This window comes from Monodelphis domestica, chromosome 7, assembly GCF_027887165.1.
Source record: "Monodelphis domestica isolate mMonDom1 chromosome 7, mMonDom1.pri, whole genome shotgun sequence".
Taxonomy (NCBI): Eukaryota; Metazoa; Chordata; class Mammalia; order Didelphimorphia; family Didelphidae; genus Monodelphis; species Monodelphis domestica.
In genome coordinates, this window is record NC_077233.1 from 144,669,053 (window position 1) to 144,689,365 (window position 20,313).

At 34.2% G+C, this 20,313-nt stretch overlaps 1 protein-coding gene across 2 annotated transcripts in view; it reads right to left on the reverse strand.

Annotated features, from left to right (window-relative positions):
* RAB11FIP3 (RAB11 family interacting protein 3) overlaps positions 1–20,313 on the reverse strand; it is a 192,186-nt gene that overhangs the window by 122,269 nt on the left and 49,604 nt on the right. The gene's annotated exons all lie outside the window — the stretch shown is intronic.

The window sequence follows — 20,313 nt, forward strand, 5'->3', positions numbered from 1 at the left end:
TTATTTATTAATCTTTAATAAACCTCATAAAATATAATACTTTTAGTAGAGAAACTAATTTTATCTGTTACACTTCTTTGTAACAATAAATAAAACTAGAGATGATCTAGAATCCAACAAATGGAGAATAACTAAATAAACCATGCACAATTTAACATAATGGAATGTTATGATACAATAATGATGAATGTGAAATAAACATGTATCAGAAGACATATATGAGGTGATATAAAATGAAATCAGTAATATACTGGATAAAAATGAAGAACACTTTTTAAAAGGAAAAAAGAACTAAAGAGGGAAGAAAAAATGAGGAAAATAGTGGAAAAAGGACAAAGAGAGAGCAGGGTCAAATGTGGCAGGACAAAAGTGCTGGAGGCCATCATACCCTGACTGATTGACAAGGTCACGGTCCGAGGAAGGAAGGTCAGCAAAGCAGAACCCAGAATGAGGGCCCCCTGCTGATCCCCCTTTGAGACTTCTTTCCCCAAATTTTCCCCACTAGTGGACTTGTTATGATTATTATTCTCTCCCCAATACAGGAGAAATAACATGAGAGCAAATACTTATTGGATCAATAAAGATATACCTTACTTTAAGCCCCCTAGGTTATTAGTCCAAAAAGATTGCAATTATAGAATAAAAGCCCAAACATTACTGCCTATGACCACTCCTTTATCAAGCATAAAGACCATACAATAAACACCAACTGAAAGGTTGAGTACTATAATGAATCTTGTCCTACAGTTACCACACTCGAATGAATTTGCTGAAACAGAAGCCAAACAGTGTCACTAGGCATCGCAAAGTAACACAAGAAAAATAGAACTTACAAATTGAGGAAAACCCCAAAATTGGTCTGCCTAAAGTCCTCACACCTAGATACGAATATGTTTGTTGTTCATCTCCCAAGCAATCATGATGGATAGTGAAAGCTGACCAAAAGCACAATGATCCTCTCAGCAGGTACAGGGGTACTAACCTACAAATGGCTTTATTCACATTAATCATATCTATCACAGAGTGTTGTAGAAACCTAGTAAATGATCACAGAATTCTTTGTTGTAGTAACATCACAAGAGTGTTGTTCAGGTGATTTGATAATATCCAATCAAACTGTAGAATGTCAGATATGTAGAGAATTGATTAGATGTGTGTACCAAAAACTTATATAATAAACATACCATGATACCATGGCAGAGCACTGTATGTGATGCCTGTGTACGTGGGCTGAATGCATGGTGTATCTCATCTCATTTATCTAACCATGACGTCACATTTGGGCAAGCAACCCTGGTCCTCAGAGAGGCCGCTGGATGGACCTTAAGACAAAAGCATCTTATCTGTTCATTTGCTAATTTCTTATTATTTTGGTTTTCTTTTTAAAAAGGTTAGGGAGCTTGGGAAAGATTTTACTAAAAGATTTTTTACTAATTTTTTTGTATTTGTTTTCATTAACTGTTAAGTTTATAATAATAATAATAATAATTTTAAAAATATTTTAAGCAGATTGTACTATATACTTGAACATTTTATACAAAAATAATAAACTGGCCCCTAAAATGTATGATTTATTGATTTGGAATGAAAGTGAACTCCTCTTCTGGACAGAGAAGCAAAGTGAGAAGAAAGCAGTCAAGAGTACTACAAAAGAATCTGGGGGGAAAAAATTCTATGAAGGTAAGAACTGTAGCCTATGATCTTCTTTGAATTCCACAGTACCTAGCACTGTATCTTACATGTAACACACACTCAAATAATTGTCAAAATACATGAATTCCTGGGATTTTGTGAAAGATAAATTGGTCTCTGGCTCTCAAGCAAATGATAAAACTATATATCTTGACAGGAAGAATAGAACTTTGAAAGTTTTAGAAGTTATAGGAATTCTGTTCTTCAGAGGTCATAAGTAGTATAAACTCATTATACAACAAATTCAAACAGGTTTATTAGCCCATTATGTGACTTTCATTACAACTAAAAAGAAAATTCAAGAAAATGTAACCTGATCCTTGATAAACACATTTTCTGAAAATACCTCAAAATTATATCTTCATTTTTTATTTTGACATTCCTAGGCCATCATTATATATGAGGCAAGTAAATAGTCTTAAGAATCTTTTTTAAAATGTAGAACTAGTAAAATGGAAAAGTTAGAAAGGTCCTAGAAAATCACCTAATATGGATATAAAGTGATGTGAGCAAAACCAGGAGAAAAAGAAATACAGGGATAGTAATATTGTAAAGATAATCAATTGTAAAAGATTTGGTAACTAACCAACAAAATGGCCCACCACAATTCCAAAAGACTCCTGATGAAACATGCTATCCACCTCCAGATGGAGAAATGATAGACTCAGAATACAGATTAAAAAAACAAACAAACATTTTTTAATGGCTAATGCAGAAATTTGTTTTGCCTAACTATAAATATTTGTGATGGGTTTTGTTTTTCTTGCCTTCTCAATGAGTGAGAGATGGGGTATGAGAAGGGAGATAATTTGGAACTGAAAAAATATACTTTAAAAAAATTAATCCAATTCTTTCATTTTACAGCTATGGAAACAGTGAGAGAAGGTAATTTGATTAATGTGAAGCAGTCATCTCCAGAAATAAGATCAAAACCTGGGTTTCTGGATTCTCAGTCTAGTTCTTCAATAATACAGTATGCTAGATGAGATCGAAATGTAGATTTTCTTTCTCAGAACAATGATACATTTATACTTTTAAAAGCACCTTCCTGCTTCATGTATTTTAAAAACATGCAACTCAACCTCAATAAATTCTAGGAACATAAAGCTAGGTAGGGTCTGTTTTGCATTCTGATCAAGAGTCAATTCCAAAGTTACAGAATTTGTACATATATTCAAGTTTTATATAGCTCAGAGACTACAGACATATTTGGTCTTGACAGGTTAATCAACAATTGCTATAGCAAATATCGAGTTGAAAAAGTAGAAAAAACCCTTTATAATGTCTTCTTTTATTCACTCACGCCTTATATAATGTAGAAAGTATAATGATTACTCACTACCTAAGTTTAGCACTCTGCAAGAAACTTTAAGAAAAAGGTGACAGAATGAATGAAAAAGATATGCAAAACATGAAAACATTCTGGAAATAATTCCCTCCAGTCTTTTTATGATAGTCCTCCAGCCTGTAAACCCTTATTCCATTCTGATTTAATTTCCTTCCAAAGTATTCCACATTCCTATAGTGGGGTTTTGAAACAAAAGAAACTTTGAGATGACAAATAATCGGGAGATGACTGTGTCACCTTGGGCAAATTACTTTCTCTTGTTTAATTTCCCCATCTATAAAATGAGAGGATGGATTAAATGATATTTTTTCTTTTCTTTGTGTGTTCTTTCAATTGAAAAATTTTTTTCAAAGCACCTATTTAAATGACTAAAAGACTCAAAATCTTTTTTTCCAGTTCTGAATTCTCTCTTTCCCTCTACCTGTTCTCCCACCCATTAAGAAGGTTTAAAAAAATAATAATAATAATTTTTTTTTTCTTTTAAGCATTTTTATTTTAAACTGAAGAGGGACTGACTCCAGAGGAAAGCAAAACAAACAAACAAAACAACTTTAAATCCAGTGGTTTCTTTTGTGCATCTACTGCAGAATAAATTACAGATTATCTACCACAATTAAATTGTAGAGCTCCACAGTAATTTATGTGGGGGCAGCAAGGTGGTATAGTTTATACGATTATCAGGCCTAGAATCAGGAAGGCGCATCTTCCCAAGTTAAAATCTGGAGTCAGACACTTACTAGCTTTGTGACACTAGGAAAGTCCCTTAACCCTGTTTGCCTCAGTTTCTTAATCTGTGAAATAGGTTTAAGAAGAAAATGGCAAACCTATCCAGTATCACTGGAGTCAGACACAACTGAAAAATCACAACACCTATAACTAAGAAATAGAGATCACCTAATCCAATTTCCTCATTTTATAGATGAGGAAACTAAAGGTCAGATAAGTGAAGTGATTCGCCCAATCCCCATAGATTATATAGGGTTATATATTTAGAAATGGAAGAGACCTTGAGGCCATTGAGTTCAACTTCCTTGTTTTATAGATGGGAAAACTGGAACCCAGAGGGGTGAAGCTACTTGTCTCAATTCACCCAGTTAGCAAGTAGCAGAGCTAAAATACAAATCCAAAGCCTCAGGTTCCTAATCATATGCTGTGCTACATCTTTTCTGAAGAAATACTACTTGTATTTTTATTTACAAATTCAAATCTTTTTTATATACCCAAAAACCAATCAGTCCATCTTATATGACATCCTTTATAATCTTCTTTAGCTAATTATTATTACTCCTATTTAAAAGAACTTTTAAAAAATGTACAAAAAGGTCAAAAGATCACATGCAGTTCCCTTGCTTAAAATATTCAAGACTGCAAGACTTTAAGTAATGAATTTCTATAATAGCAGTAGCCTAGCAACTGGCATGAAGATGAATACTTGAAGATTAAGTCTATTTATGCAGAAATACAAGAATTTTAACAAGACTAGTAATTTTCACAGAAAATGAATCATAGCAAGAAAAAAGTCAAGGATACTAATGCATCAGAATTTTCTGGTCAGTTAATAAGCATTTATTAAGTGCCTACTATGTCTAAGCATTGGGCACCACAGATATGAAAAAAAGTTCCTGTGATCTTGATCATGGTCTATTAGGGGAAATAATACACAATTTCACGCAAATTATATACAGAATAAATTAGAGGATAGTTTCAGAGGAAAGGAACTAAAGTTAACAAAGAACCTTGTCAGTTCATACTTTAAACAAGACTGGAATAATATTTTGATTACAAATCTAATAGTCAAAAAATAAAACTATATTTAACACCCCTTCAATAACAGGTTCTTCTTACCACATAAGGAATTTAAAGTACATGCAAAATACTTTCAGTGACACTGTGCCTACAAGAATTCAAAGTTACAGAATTCCTTTTAACTAACCTTTTCGGATCATTATGTTTCTAGACAAAATAAAAAATTGTACTCAACTGAATTATGATAAAGTTTTATTAGACTTTTTTCCTAAAAAAGATGTCAAATATATATTGTCAGTAATTATAGGGAGGACACAATGGATCAAGTTCCTTTAGTAAAAACAAAACTTTGACTAAAAAATCTTGGGTAAGATGCTAAAGTAATAGTTATGAATATCAATGGGAAATAAAACACAATATAACTATGTGGCATGGTGGATAAATTGTTAGAACTATAGCCAGGAACTTGAGTTAAAACCCAGACAGGTACTTAGCTATGTGACCCTGAACAAAACCTCTCTCAGTCTATTTCCTCATTTGTAAAATGAAGATGATACTTTACAAGGTTGTTGTAAGGATAAAATTATATTAGATAGATAGATAGATAGATAGATAGATAGATAGATAGATAGATAGATAGATAGACAGACAGACAGACAGACAGATAGATAGATAGATAGATATACACACACAAATATGTGTACATATGCCCACATACATAAATATACACAAAGTGCTCTACAGACATTAAAGCATTACATAGTACAACTATTATTTTTTCTCCTTTTTATTAACAAATAGAGGGGGAAATACAGCTATTAAATGTCTTATATTACATAAAAGGTTCATAAAGCATTCAGTTCTTTATTATTTACATTTTGTAAAATGCCTGCATTTTTCCTGAAATATTACATTAAAAAATGAACTTAACCATACTCTGTTTATGAAGGAGTTCTCTCACAATAACAAAAACAAAATCATTCAGTGTTGGAGAAAAAAAAATGAAACCTTAAAATTTTTTTTACTTTTAAATAATATCTTAATTACTGATTCCTGTTTCCTAAAGATCCTCAAAATTACTTGTTGCACAACATGGAAATAGGTTCTGATCAAGGACACATGTAAAACCCAGTAGAATTGCATGTTGGCTTAGGGAAGGGGTGGGGGGAAGAGGAGGGAGGGAACGAATATGATTCTTGTAACTAAGGAATAATGTTCTAAATTGACTAAAAATTTTTAAAAAAATTTCTTGTTGCTTCAACAGCACTGTTAATTACAAAAGCTGATGACCTTGTGTTAGGATGTCCTTTAACTGTCATGTCCCATATGAAGTTGAAGTCCTAATGTTAAGGCATAGGACCCAAGCCTTCTCTGACCAGAGGTTAACAAAGTATGAAATAGTTTTATTGGGGAATGATAATATAACTCTTAAAAGATGCAATAGCTTAAACCCAGCAACTTTGTTACCTAACTTACCTACACACAGGAACCATTCATTACATGACTGTGGGATGGTAGTACAATTAGCAGAAAGACCTCAGGAAAATCTCTCTGACACATCCCTGACCAACCCAAACTTGATTTTGTTCATAGATGGTTCATCTTTTATGAGGGAAGGTACAAGATACACTGGTTCAGCTGTAGTTACTGAATTTGAGACTCTGTGGTTTGCCTCTCTGCCCAGAAACGTGAGTGCTCAGGCTGCAGAATTAATAGCATTAAAAAGAGCTTGTGAAATTGCAAAAGAGCAAACAGTCATGATATATATGGATTCAAAATATATTTCTGGCATATGTCATGCAGTTGGTTGTCTGTGGCTCCAGTGTGGTTTCCTAATATCTTCAAGGAAAACTGTGGCTAATGTATAGATTATCCATGAGTTGCTACAAGCTTTACAACTCCCAAAAGAATTAGCAGTAGTCCACTGCAAGGCCCACATGCAGAGCAATGATTTTGTAGCCAGAGGAAATCATAGAGCTGATGTTACAGCTAAATTTGCTGCAGAGCAAGGTCCTGAACTCATACTAAATCTCTCTGTCATTGACAAAATAGATCTAGAAAAAGCATTCACAGAGAAAGAGATCCAGAAGTGAAGGCAAAATTTCAAGGCTCAACAACAAAATGGTATTTGGGAAGCCTCAGTGGGAAAACCTATTCTACCTAGATCATTTTACTCTTATATCTGTCAGGCCATACATGCAAATGGTCATTTTGGGACACAGGCCATAATAGATATAGTGAAGAGAAGATGAGTTGCACCTGATATTACCAACATTGCGTGTAATTGCAAATCCGTTACCCTAAAAATTACATTTCCCAGGAGTTCACTGACATCCTATCATTATGTACTGGCGTAGACGGGGGATATATTGGGTGGGGTTCCTGGTCTCAGGCTCTTTGCTTCCTGTTGGCGACTGTGGTGGAGCGCAGGGTTTTTTAACAAGTTAACTTTAATTTTTACATCAACTTGTTTGGTATGCCAAACCAACATATATTCAAGCAAAAAGTTTTTGGGGGACATCCTATAACATTCACACTATTTGAACATCTACAAATAGATTACATAAATATGCCCAAAGCAGGAAGTTTCAAATACTGTTTGGTGACTGTAGGCCAATTAACTGTTACCAGAAAATTTTCAATCTAGCAAGAACACAGCAAGCTTTGTTACAAAGGTTTTATTGAGGGAGATCATACCTAGATTTGGGATACCAGGCTGTATAGATTCTGACAGAGGTACTCATCTTACAGATTCCATTTTAAAGCAGATCTATGAAAATATAGGGGTGACACCTAAATTCCATGTTCCTTACCATCCTCAAAGCTCTGAACAGGTTGAAAGAATGAATAGGGAAGTAAAAATTATGATAGGGAAATTGTGTACAGAGAGTCATCTAAAGTGGCCAGAAGTCAATTTGGAACTATGCTGAAAGGGCACTAAAAGGATGTCTGCCCTTTGATCCAGTCATAGAACTGCTAGGTTTATACCCCAAAGAGATAATAAGGAAAAAGACTTGTACAACAATATTCACGGACTTCCGGGTAAACATGGTGGCAATCTAGACGTGAGTTGCTTCCTCTCCCCAGCATCCAACGAAATAGACTACCTCAAAAGAATATAAAAATCATCTTTGGAAGAACGGAGGGACTCTACAGTAGGGCACAGCACTGAAGGTACATGGGGTTTGAGCATTTCTACACTATAAGAAGGAGAAAAAGCTTGCACCCAAACGTACTCTGAACTACCCTCCCCCACCTCACCTACAGAACCAGAATTGGGACCAGCGCGCCCAGAGACAGCAAGTGAGCGAGGGACATCTCTGTAGTGAGTGAGTATCTTGATACCATATTACAAGAAATCCTTCAAGAAAACTGCCCTGAAGCCCTTGAACAAGGGGTCGAAATAGAAATTGAAAGGGTTCATAGAACACCATCTATACTAAATCCCCAAAATACAACTCCCAGGAATGTAAATGCCAAATTCCAGAGCTTCCAAGCTAAGGAAAAAGTCCTACAAGAAGCCAAAAAGAGACAATTCAGATACCAAGGAGCACCAATCAGGATCACACAAGACCTGGCAGCTGCCACACTGAAGGACCACAAGGCCTGGAACATGATATTCAGAAAGGCAAGTGAACTGAGTTTTCAACCAAGGATCACCTATCCATAAAAACTGTCTATATATACTTCCAGGGGGAAGTATGGGCATTCAACAAAATAGAAGATTTCCAAGTATTTGTAAAGAAAAGGCCAGAACTAAGTGGAAAGTTTGACATCCAAACACAAAGAGCAAGAGAAACATGAAAAGGTAATAAATATAAAAGAAAGGGAAAAGGAGAAAAATGTTTTTTTTTCTTTTATTCAAACTTTCTTCTATAAGGGCTAGAATTAGATCAAATTATATACATTAATATATGGGGGAAATGTTATGTGTAACTCTCAAAAATTGTATGCATTAATAGAGTAATTAGAAGAATCACTCATAGGGAAAGATTGGGGCATTAAGATGATTTGGAGGGGAAAAAAGAAAGAAAAAGGAAGTGGGGATATCGACAATGGTACCAAGATATACTTGAAGAAATAGAAATAAATTAAATAGAATAATCTTTGTCACACAAAGATACACACGGGAAGGGGAAGAATTCTCTTATAAGAAGGAGAGGAAGAGAGTGATAATTCATATTATTTAAACCTTACTCTCAGTGAAATCAATTCTGAGAGAGAAGAGCATCTAAATCCATTGGGATCTTGAATTCTATTTTATCCAACAGGGTAAGGGAGAAGGGAAAACTAAGGGGGATAAGGGGGAGGGAGTACAAAAAGGGAGGGAAAAAGAGGGGGGAGGGAATTTAAGAGACACCCCCCCTAAAAAAAACAAGAAGGGAACAAAAAGGGAGGGGCCAGAAAGGGAAGCATGGCGAGGGAAGGGACTAGGGGGACTGATTTAAAGTAAACCACTGGTTTAAAAGGTTATAGCAAAAGAAGAAAGGTCAGAATTAGGGGAGGATATCAAAATGCTGGGGAATTCACAAGAGGCAATCATAACTTTGACCGTGAATGGGATGAACTCACCCATAAAACATAGACAAATAGCAGAATGGATTAGAATCCAAAACCCTACCATATGTTGTCTTCAAGAAACACACATGAGGGGGGTTCGATACTCACAAGGTCAGAATTAAAGGTTTGAGTAAAACCTATTGGGCCTCAACTGACAGAAAGAAGGCAGGAGTGGCAATCATGATATCTGACAAAGCCAAAGCAAAAATAGACATGATTAAAAGGGATAGGGAAGGAAAATACATCCTGATAAAAGGGAGTATAGACAACAAGGAAATATCACTAATCAACATATATGCACCAAATGGTATAGCACCCAAATTTCTAATGGAGAAACTAGTGGAATTGAAGGAGGAAAAAGATAGTAAAACTATGCTAGTGGGAGACCTGAACTTTCCACTATCAGAACTAAATAAATCAATCCAAAAAATAAATAAGAAAGAGGTAAAAGATGTGAATGAAATCTTTAAAAAATTAGAGTTAATAGATATATGGAGAAAAATAAATAGGGACAAAAAGGAATACACCTTTTCAGCAGCACAAGGCACATTCACAAAAATTGACCATACATTAGGTCATAAAAACATGGCATACAAATACAGAAAAGCAGAAATAATAAATGCAACCTTTTCAGATCATTAGGCAATAAAAATAATGATGAGTAAGGGTACACAGAGAGCCAAATTAAAAATCAATTGGAAATAAAATAATATGATTCTCCAAAATCGGTTAGTTAGAGAACAAATCATAGAAACAATTAATAATTTCATTTAAGAAAATGACAATGGTGAGACATCCTTTCAAACCTTATTTGCCAAAGCAGTACTCAGAGGAAAATCCGTATCCCTGAGTGCATATATTAACAAATTAGTGAGGGCAGAGATCAATGAATTGGACATGCAAATCACTTAAAAGCGAACAAATTAAAACCCCCCAGAAGAAAACCAAATTAGAGATCCTAAAAATTAAGGGAGAAATTAATAAAATTGAAAGTGATAGAACTATTGAACTAATAAATAAGACTAGAAGGTGGTACTTTGAAAAAACAAACAAAATAGACAAAGTACTGGTCAATCTAATTTAAAAAAGGAAAGAAGAAAAGCAAATTAACAGTATCACAGATAAAAAGGGGAACCTTACCTCCAATGAAGAGGAAATTAAGGCAATCATTAAAAACTACTTTGCCCAATTATATGGCAATAAATATGCCAATCTAGGCGATATGGACAAATATTTACAAAAATATAAATTGCCTAGACTAACAGAAGAAGAAATAGAATTCTTAAATAATCCTATGTCAGAAAAAGAAATCCAACAGGCCATCAAAGAACTCCCTAAGAAAAAATCCCCAGGGCCTAATGGATTCACAAGTGAATTCTACCAAACATTCAAAGAACAGCTAATCCTAATACCGTATAAACTATTTGACATAATAATCAAAGAGGGAGTTCTACCAAATTCCTTTTATGACACAAATATGGTACTGATTCCAAAGTCAGGCAAGTCAAAAACAGAGAAAGAAAACTACAGACCAATCTCCTTAATGATGCAAAAAATCTTAAATAGGATACTAGCAAAAAGGCTCCAGCAAGTGATCAGGAGGGTCATTCACTATTATCAAGTAGGATTTATACCAGGAATGCAAGGATGGTTCAATATTAGGAAAACCATCCAAATAATTGACCTTATCAACAAGCAAACCAACAAAAATCACATGATTATCTCAGTAGACGCAGAAAAAGCCTTTGATAAAATACAACACCAATTCCTATTAAAAACATTAGAAAGCATAGGACTAGAAGGGTCTTTCCTAAAAATAATAAACAGTATATATCTAAAACCATCAGCAAACATCATCTGCAATGGGGATAAACTAGATGCATTCCCAGTAAGATCAGGAGTGAAACAAGGATGCCCATTATCACCTCTATTATTTGACATTGTACTAGAAACACTAGTCGTAGCAATTAGAGAAGAAAAGGAAATTGAAGGTATTAAAATTGGCAATGAGGAGACCAAGCTGTCACTCTTTCCAGATGATATGATGGTCTACTTAAAGAATCCTAGAGAATCACCTAAAAAGCTAGTGGAAATAATCAACAACTTTAGCAAAGTTGCAGGATATAAAATAAATCCACATAAGTCATCAGCATTTCTATATAGCTCCAACACATCTCAGCAGCAAGAATTAGAAAGAGAAATTCCATTTTAAATCACCCTAGACAATATAAAATACTTAGGAATCTATCTGACAAGACAAACACAGGAACTATATGAACACAACTACAAAACACTCTCCACACAACTAAAACTAGACTTGAGCAATTGGAAAAACATTAACTGCTCATGGGTAAGACAAGCTAATATAATGACTATCTTACCCAAACTTATCTATCTATTTAGTGCCATACCCATTGAACTTCCAAAAAAACCCTTTTTTTATTGAATTAGAGAAAAAACCATAACAAAGTTCATTTGAAAGAACAAAAGATCAAGGATATCCAGAGAAATGATGAAAAAAAAGTACAAAGGAAGGTGTTCTTGAAGTCCCAGATCTCAAACTATATTATAAAGCAGTGGTCATCAAAACAATTTGGTACTGGCTAAGAGAAAGAAAGGAGGATCAGGAGGAATAGACTTGGGGTAAGTGACCTCAGCAAGACAGTCTATGACAAACCCAAAGACCCCAGCTTTTGGGACAAAAATCCACTATTTGATAAAAAACTGCTGGGGAAATTGGAAGACAGTGTGGGAGTGATTAGGTTTGGATCAACACCTCACACCTTACACCAAGATAAACTGAGAATGGGTGAATGACTTGAACATAAAGAAGGAAACTATAATAAAATTAGCTGAACACAGAATAGTATACATGTCAGACCTTTGGTAAGGGAAAGATTTTAAAACCAAGAAAGACTTAGAAAGAGTCACAAAATGTAAAATAAATAATTTTGACTACATCAAATTTAAAAGTTTTTCTACAAACAAAACCAATGTAACTAAAATCAGAAGGGAAGCAACTAATTGGGGAAATCTTCATAACAAAAGTCTCTGATAAAGGTTTAATTAATCAAATTTACAAAGAGCTAAATCAATTGTACAAAAAATCAAGCCATTCTCCAATTGATAAATGGGGTAGGGACATGAATAGGCAGTTTTCAGTTAAAGAAATCAAAACTATTAATAAGCACATGAAAAAAGTGTTCTAAATCTCTTATTATTAGGGAGATGCAAATCAAAACAACTCTGAGGAATCACCTCACACCTAGCAGATTGGCTAACATGACAGCAAAGGAAAGTAATGAATGTTGGAGGGGATGTGGCAAAGTCAGGACATTAATGCATTGCTGGTAGAGTTGTGAATTGATCCAACCAATCTGGAGGGCAATTTGGAACTATGCCCAAAGGGCACTAAAAGACTCTCTGCCCTTTGATCCAGCCATAGCACTGCTGGGTTTGTACCCCAAATAGATAATAAGGAAAAAGACTTGTACAAGAATATTCAAAACTGCGCTCTTTGTGGTAGCAAAAAATTAGAAAATGAGGGGGTGCACTCCAATTGGGGAATGGCTGAACAAATTGTAGTATATGTTGATGATGGAATACTATTGTGCTCAAAGAAATAATGAACTGGAGGAATTCCATGTGAACTGGAAAGACCTCTAGGAATTGATGCAGAGTGAAAGGAGCAGAACCAAGAGAACATTGTACGCAGAGACGGATACGCTGTGGTATAATTGAATGTAGTGAACTTCTCCATTAGTAGTAATGCAGTGATCCAGAACAATTCAGAGGCATTTATTTGAAAGAATATTTTCCACATTCAGAGGGAAAACTGTGGGAATAGAAACACAGAAGAAAAGCAACTGCTTGATCATGGGTCGATGGGGCTATGATTGGGAATATAGACTCTAAATGATCACCCTAGTGCAAATGTCAGTAATATGGAAATAGGTTTTGATCAAAGACATATGTAAAACCCAGTGGAATTGCATGCTGGTTACGGGAGGGGGGCAAGGAGGGGAGGGAAAGAACATGATTCTTGTAACCACGGGAAAATATTCTAAATTGACTAATTAAATAAAATTTTCAAAAAATAAAGGCCAGAAGTACTATCATTAGCTCTATTCTGTTTAAGAACAAGGCCAAGAGGGGACTTACACATTTCACCTCATGAGATTCTCTATGGACATTCTCCTATGCAGGCAAAGATATTTACACCAATTTTTCTTTCTATGTTAGGAGGAGATTTGAAAATTGCTAAGTATCTGAGGGAATTGCAACACAGAGTCAAAGAACTGTAAGAAATGGAGGCACTAGTACAAACAAGCCCAAAAGACTTCATACTACACAGCATACAACCAGCTTGGGAGGGCCCATTTCATGTAATAATGACAACACCTACATCAAGCAAAGTAGAGGAAATGACATCTTGGATCCATTGTTCCCATACCAAAAAGGCAGCAGGTGAAGATTTTACATCAGGCAACATGTCTGCAGGTGAAGAGATTAATCAAGGATGAAGAGACAAAGATCAAGGTAATGACAAGAACATGGCAACAATGGCAACGACAATGGCCCAAGGACAAGGACAATGACAATGGAAACAGGAGAGTTGATTGGCTAGACTAATTATAAGAACATTGCACTTATATAACACACTGACAATACATAGCTACAATGAACACAACAACACAGGCTGGTGCAAGAAGACAGAAGACTGAAAGTATTGCTTTGAATGTAAATGACAGATGGACTTGAGTGACACATGTTTGTATATAGATTTTTAGTTTTAAATGATCAGTAATATATAGAACACAATTATAACTCACATATATAATTTGCAATACTACATAATTCAGTAATTAGAATTCATGATAATATAAATAAATAGGAGGTAATAACATAATAATAGAAGTATGGTAATAGGTATAAAAGAACATTATAGAGTAGATCCTTATCTCAAGGGAAGATTTCATATATTCCTAAAAGGTAACATCAAAGGAGAGTTTATATCCTTATTAAAGGAAACCTTCAAGGTTTCTATACCACTTCATGGGGGATTTTATATTGCTAATAGATGATTTAAAGGGATTTGTAAATAGTGTGTACATACCTTGTACATAACATGTAAATAATATGAACATTTGTACATATCTGTTTACTGGTGTATACTTAGGTTATACTGGTATGTAGTTAGGTTATTACAAGGTTTTCGTTTTCTTGGCAGTGCAAGTTAATTTTGAGTTTTACCTGTAGATAGTTCTTGGTTTCTTGTATTAGCATAGTGTTTCAGCATGGTTTAAAAGTTTGGTTTGAATTTTTTCCATAGGATTTGTAAGATGCAGTTTGGATTGTTTGACATAGGTTTTGTTTTAGATAGGCTTTTGCTTTCTGTAACAGCATAATGTGAAGTGTGAAGTGTGAAGGTTAGTTTGTTGTGTTACTGTATTATTGCAAATGTTTGCACTTTTAATTTCTGTAATTGGAATGTTTGGACTTACAGTTTTGCAAGTATTTTCCTTGATTTCTGTTCTGTTTCTTGAAATTCTCTTTCTATCTTTAGCATAGGTACAGACATAGAATAGTTATAGAATAAGAAAGGTTAAGCTAAGGACTGTATTTAGGAAGTAGAATGATAGTTTAGGAATAAGTTAAGAATAGCCTGGGTTACTAAAATCCATTGGGAAATATTTTATCTTTACAAAGGATTTCATGGGGGAAGTTATTAGGAATATAGATTTGGGATTTTAATTAAGGGGTTTAGTGACAAGGACAGGATGAGAGAAGCTGCCAGAGGGTCTTAAGACCAGTTTGGAACCTTGAGGAGGATTCCTGGCAGGGAATCCCTAGTTAGAAAGTCTATTGGTGACCACCTGTACTTGGGACACACTCCTGAGTGTATCCGACTTGGGAGGTGCTAGAAAAATTCAGCTCTCTGGGGTAACCTGGATTTTCAGAGAGACAGCTGGGAAAACTGAGAAAGTTTGGAGGTTTTAGAATTAGCTGAAGAAGAACATCAGCAGTGAAGAAGGAAGAAAACTGGGTTTTCACTGTAAATGCTGCAGAGTGAGCCTAGGTTTGGGCCTACCAAGGGCAAGAAGCTTAATCCAGCTTCACTAGGCCGTAAGTGAACTGGCAGTTGGAGCAGTGATCTGAAGAAATATACGGAGGTTATATAAATATGGATAATTTTAGAATAGGATATTTAGAATTGATCCCGAGAATTAGTGGTAGTATAAGGAGATCAGAGCAGGCCGGGGGGAACCTGTGTGTGAAGCAAGTCAGCGAGGACTAGTGGGATTTATTCTATACTCTTTATCTTGCTTTATCCGTACTTAAACCTTTTACCTTATTAAAAGAGGTTTGTTTTTGTACCTGTTGCCTCCAAAGTTGCATAAATCAATCTTCCTCGACAAGGCCTAAAATTGTTACATAGGTCTCAGATCACAACAACTTCACTTCAACAGATAACCAGCTGGCTCTTTACTATCAACAACAAATAACAAGAGAGACTATATAGATACTGTGTCAAAAATATACATAACATACTTGCCAAATAGAGTATATTATAGATAGATAAAACCAACTGAACTATAAGGCAATTCACTTCGAGTAGTTGAATTTAGCCTAAATCCTATTATATATGATTTGAAAACTTTCCACTGCTCATTATGTATCTAATTCACAGTTTTAAGAGCCAGTTAGCCATAAGTCAATTACAACGGGGGACACACAACTGAACCTTCTAATACTTTACCTTCTTCTGACATAGTTAGATCAACAGGAAATTGTTATGGGTCATTTTAGTTTTTAAAATTAGGTCTGTACATTTAGTGGACAATAGCCAGATATCTTTTTTATTTTTTTCCATGTCTTTTTCACACATCATTATTTTTCTATATCCCTTCTTCCAGCAAGCCATCCCATACAATAAATAATATTTTTAAAAACAAAAAAAAATCAGCATAATTGATCAATACAACAAAAAAAAATCTGAAAAAAATGTGTGATGTACAACATGTGGAGATTCTACAACTCCACAAAAGGATGAGGTGGGAGTGTCATCTCTTTTTTTAAGTCATACTTAAGCCTTATAATTTGACAACATTAAATTTTTGTGGCTATTCTTTCCATATATTATCTATATTGGTATAGTCATTGTGCATATTGATTTTTTAGTTTCGTTTATTTCACTGTATCAGTTCAGATAGGTCTTTCTATGTTTCTTTGCATTCATGATTTCTTTAGATGAATAATTATATTCATGTAACAAAATTAGTTTAGCCATTCTCCAATTGATGGGATCATTTATCCAATTCTTTGCTACCATAAAAAGTGCTACTAAAAATATTTTCGTTTATATAGGAATTTTCTTAACACTTGGGGTATAAGCCTAGTAGGAGAATGGCTGGATGGTCAAAGAGTATGGATGTTTTCATCACTTTATGTGCATAATTCTAAGTCAAGTAAACTATTATATCATCAGCAAACAGGGACAGTTTATCTCCTCTTTACCCATCTCTGTCTTCTAATTTCTTTCTCTCTCTCTCTCATTGCTATTGCCAGCATTTTCCAGAACTATATCAAGTAATAGTAGGGAGAATGGGCATCCCTACTTTACTCTGTGACTCAGTGAGGAAAGTTCTGATATATCCTCTTTAGATATGACTCTCTTATAAGTTTTAAACGGATATAATTTTTCCTCCGAGGACTACTTTACCTGAATTCTAGAAAGTATAGTGTAAAATATTATTATTTTCTTTTATATAATTATTGTTTCCATAATTTGCTCTTTGATCCACTCATTATTTAGGATTTCATTGTTAAATCTTCATTTGACTATATTTGCCTCGTGTTCCCTGAACTGATCACTATTTTTATTGTGTCACAGTCTAAAAGGAATGTTTACTATTTCTGCCCTTTAATATTTGTTTATAATACCTGTATATTCTAAACCGTGATAAATATCTGTATATCCTAAACCATTTTCCAGTTGTAGTATGGAGAAATACATTTATTCTTTAGAAATCCCATTCCAGAAGACACTAAAAATCTTTTACCTCTAGTTTTTCTAAGAATTTATTCAGCTCCATATTTTCCCTTTTGTTTGTTAGATTTATCCAAAACTGAGAGGGGGCACTGAAATCTCCTACCTCTATTGTATTACTGTCTATGTATTATTGTAGTTTAATTCATTTTTCTTTTATGAATTTAAATGCTAAGGCACTTAGAACATGTAAGTTTAATAGATATTGTTTTGTTGTCTTTATTTGTTATGCATAATGTAGTTTCTTTGTTTATAACTTTTGGAATTGCAAATGTTTTTGCTTTGTCTAAGAGCATGATTATACTTACTTTTTTGGATATACCTATGTATAATAGTCTTCCATAGAAATCCAGAAGAAAACATATGATTTATCACTTGTTTACATAGGCATATGGTTTGGGGTTTGGGTTTTTAAAGATTATCTTATTACAAAAATGAATATGGAAATGGAATTTGAGTGATAATATATGTATAAACCAGTAAAATTGCTTGTCAACTCTGAGAGTGGGGAGGAAAGAAGGAAGGGAGACAACAGGAATGATGCAACCATGGGAAAAAGTTAAAAAATTAAATTAAATTTTCACATGGAATAGATACTATGATGATGTGAGAAACAAAGTATTAACAAAAACATTTAAAATTTTAAAAATTAAATTAAATTTAAATTTTTTTTTCTTCCAGGTCCTCATTTTTATATTGTATATGTCTGTTTTTTAACTGTGTTTCTTAAAATCAACAAATTGTAGGGTTTTCTATTCTTAGTCAATCTGTGATTCTTTTTCACTTTGTTGGTTGTTTAATCCATTCAAATTTAAGGGTTCAAGAGTTTGGTTTCTCTTTTCAACTATTTGTTTATAAAATTGTTCTCCCCCCACACTTAGGATTTTTTTCTCTCTCTCTTTCTCTTTAAATGCAGGACTACATCTCTTTAGTTATTTGAGCTTTATCTACTTTAAGGCAAATCCATTCCCACTGACTCGTTCCTTCCTCTCTGGAATTTTACATAATTTAGTTTCTTTTTATTTCTTCCTTTTATCTATTTAATTCTTCCTCTCTTCTTCTTTTCTCCGTTAATCAAATGAAAACCTCTTACCTCTCCCTCCCCTTCAATTTGTTTGATTAGCTTAAAATTTTTCATTTTCTGCAACCTTTTTTTTTCCTAAAAAGTATTTCTTTTCCTACTACTTGTCATTATCTTCCTTTTCTGTTTATTCTATTTCTATTTTTTTGATTCATGGCTCTCATATCTATTTAGCCTTTCTTTAGTCTGTATATGCCTTAAGAAATTTAAATTTCTAATGTAACTCTTCTGAGATCTCTCTTCTAAACAGTTTCTGTTGTGGATCATTTTAAGAAAAAAAATCCTATGGATGATAGAAGATAGTGTCCCACAGTTGTATTTTTGTATGTCCTTGATCATACAGTTTGTTATTTTCCTTTGCCCACCCCAGAGTTATTTTCCTCCCATTTGCCTTGCAGTCTTCTCTCTGGGTCCATGTCATTCCACTCTTTTGGGTGTCAATTTTTACCGTAAATTCTGATTTCCCACCTCCTAGAACAGAATGAGTGGTCTCTTTAAGCATCAAATGCCTTCAGATTAAATGCACTGAAAGGTCTTTTATCACCTTTAAAAATTCTCTGTTATCCCATGGGAACATTCACCAGTGGCAATACCTCCCACTACTGAAACAAGATTTCTTTCTTTCTTTCCCGTTATAATCTTCTCCCTTTGCCTACACAAATATTTTGACCAGGTGTAGTTAATGTTTCAAATATCACTTATTTATTGAAAGTCCATTTTTTAAGTTAATGGTTAAGCCCAAGTTTGTAGGATATGTCCCTTTGGCTTGCATCTTAAGATTCTTTGCTCTTGGGAACATATTCTTTCCTGTAATTTCTGGTGGATGCACCATTTTTGTGTTATCCAAATTTCCTTTCCTTTATATATAAAGGTCTTTCTCCTGTTGTTGCAGAATTTATCATATGTAAATGAAACTATTAAACTTATCCACTGTGATGTCTTGAAATTTACAGCATAGTATTTTTTTCTGAAAGCAATCAATGGATTATTTCTTGCAGAACTTTGTTTTCTATGTTTGGAAGTTCTGGGCAGTTTTCTGGTATTATTTCTTACATTGAGATGATCAATATTTTTTTTAACTTCTAGTGTTCTGGGAGATCTCTAAAACATTCTGTCTTCAAGATCAGTATGTTTTGCCTGTATGAAAATTTTTTCTTTCAATGTCATTGCCTTCTGCTTCTCTTTTTCCAGAATGCTATTTACTTCCTTGTATCTGTATTCCCAAATAACTATTCTCTCTTCTATTTCTTTGTTCAAGTTTACCACAAAAGATTCAAATTTGTTTTTCCTATTCTGCCAATTATTTCTGCTTGCAAGTCATAAATATTTTTTCAAAATTCTTTTTTCACTTTTAAACAATTCAGGAACAGCTTTTCTTGGGAATCCATAGGGTTCTTTGCCTCATCATATGATAATTTGTGAGTTGATATTTGAACTTAGGTCCCACTTATACAAGAATATTTATGGCCACGCTCTTTGTCATAGCAAAAAATTGGGAAATGTGGGGATGTCCTCCGATTGGAGAATGGCTGAACAAATTGTGGTATCTGTTGGTGATGGAATACTATTGTGCTCAAAGGAATAATGAACTGAACAAATTCCATATGAACTGGAACAACCTCCAGGAATTGATGCAGAGTGAAAGGAGCAAAACCAAGAGAACCATATACACAGAGACTGATACACTGTGGCACAATCAAATGAAATGGACTTCTCTTCTCTACTAGCAGCAATGCAACCCAGGACAATTCTGAGGGACTTGTGAGAAAGAACACTATTCACATCCACAGAAAGAACTGTGGGAGTAGAAACACAGACGAAAAACAACTGCTTGAT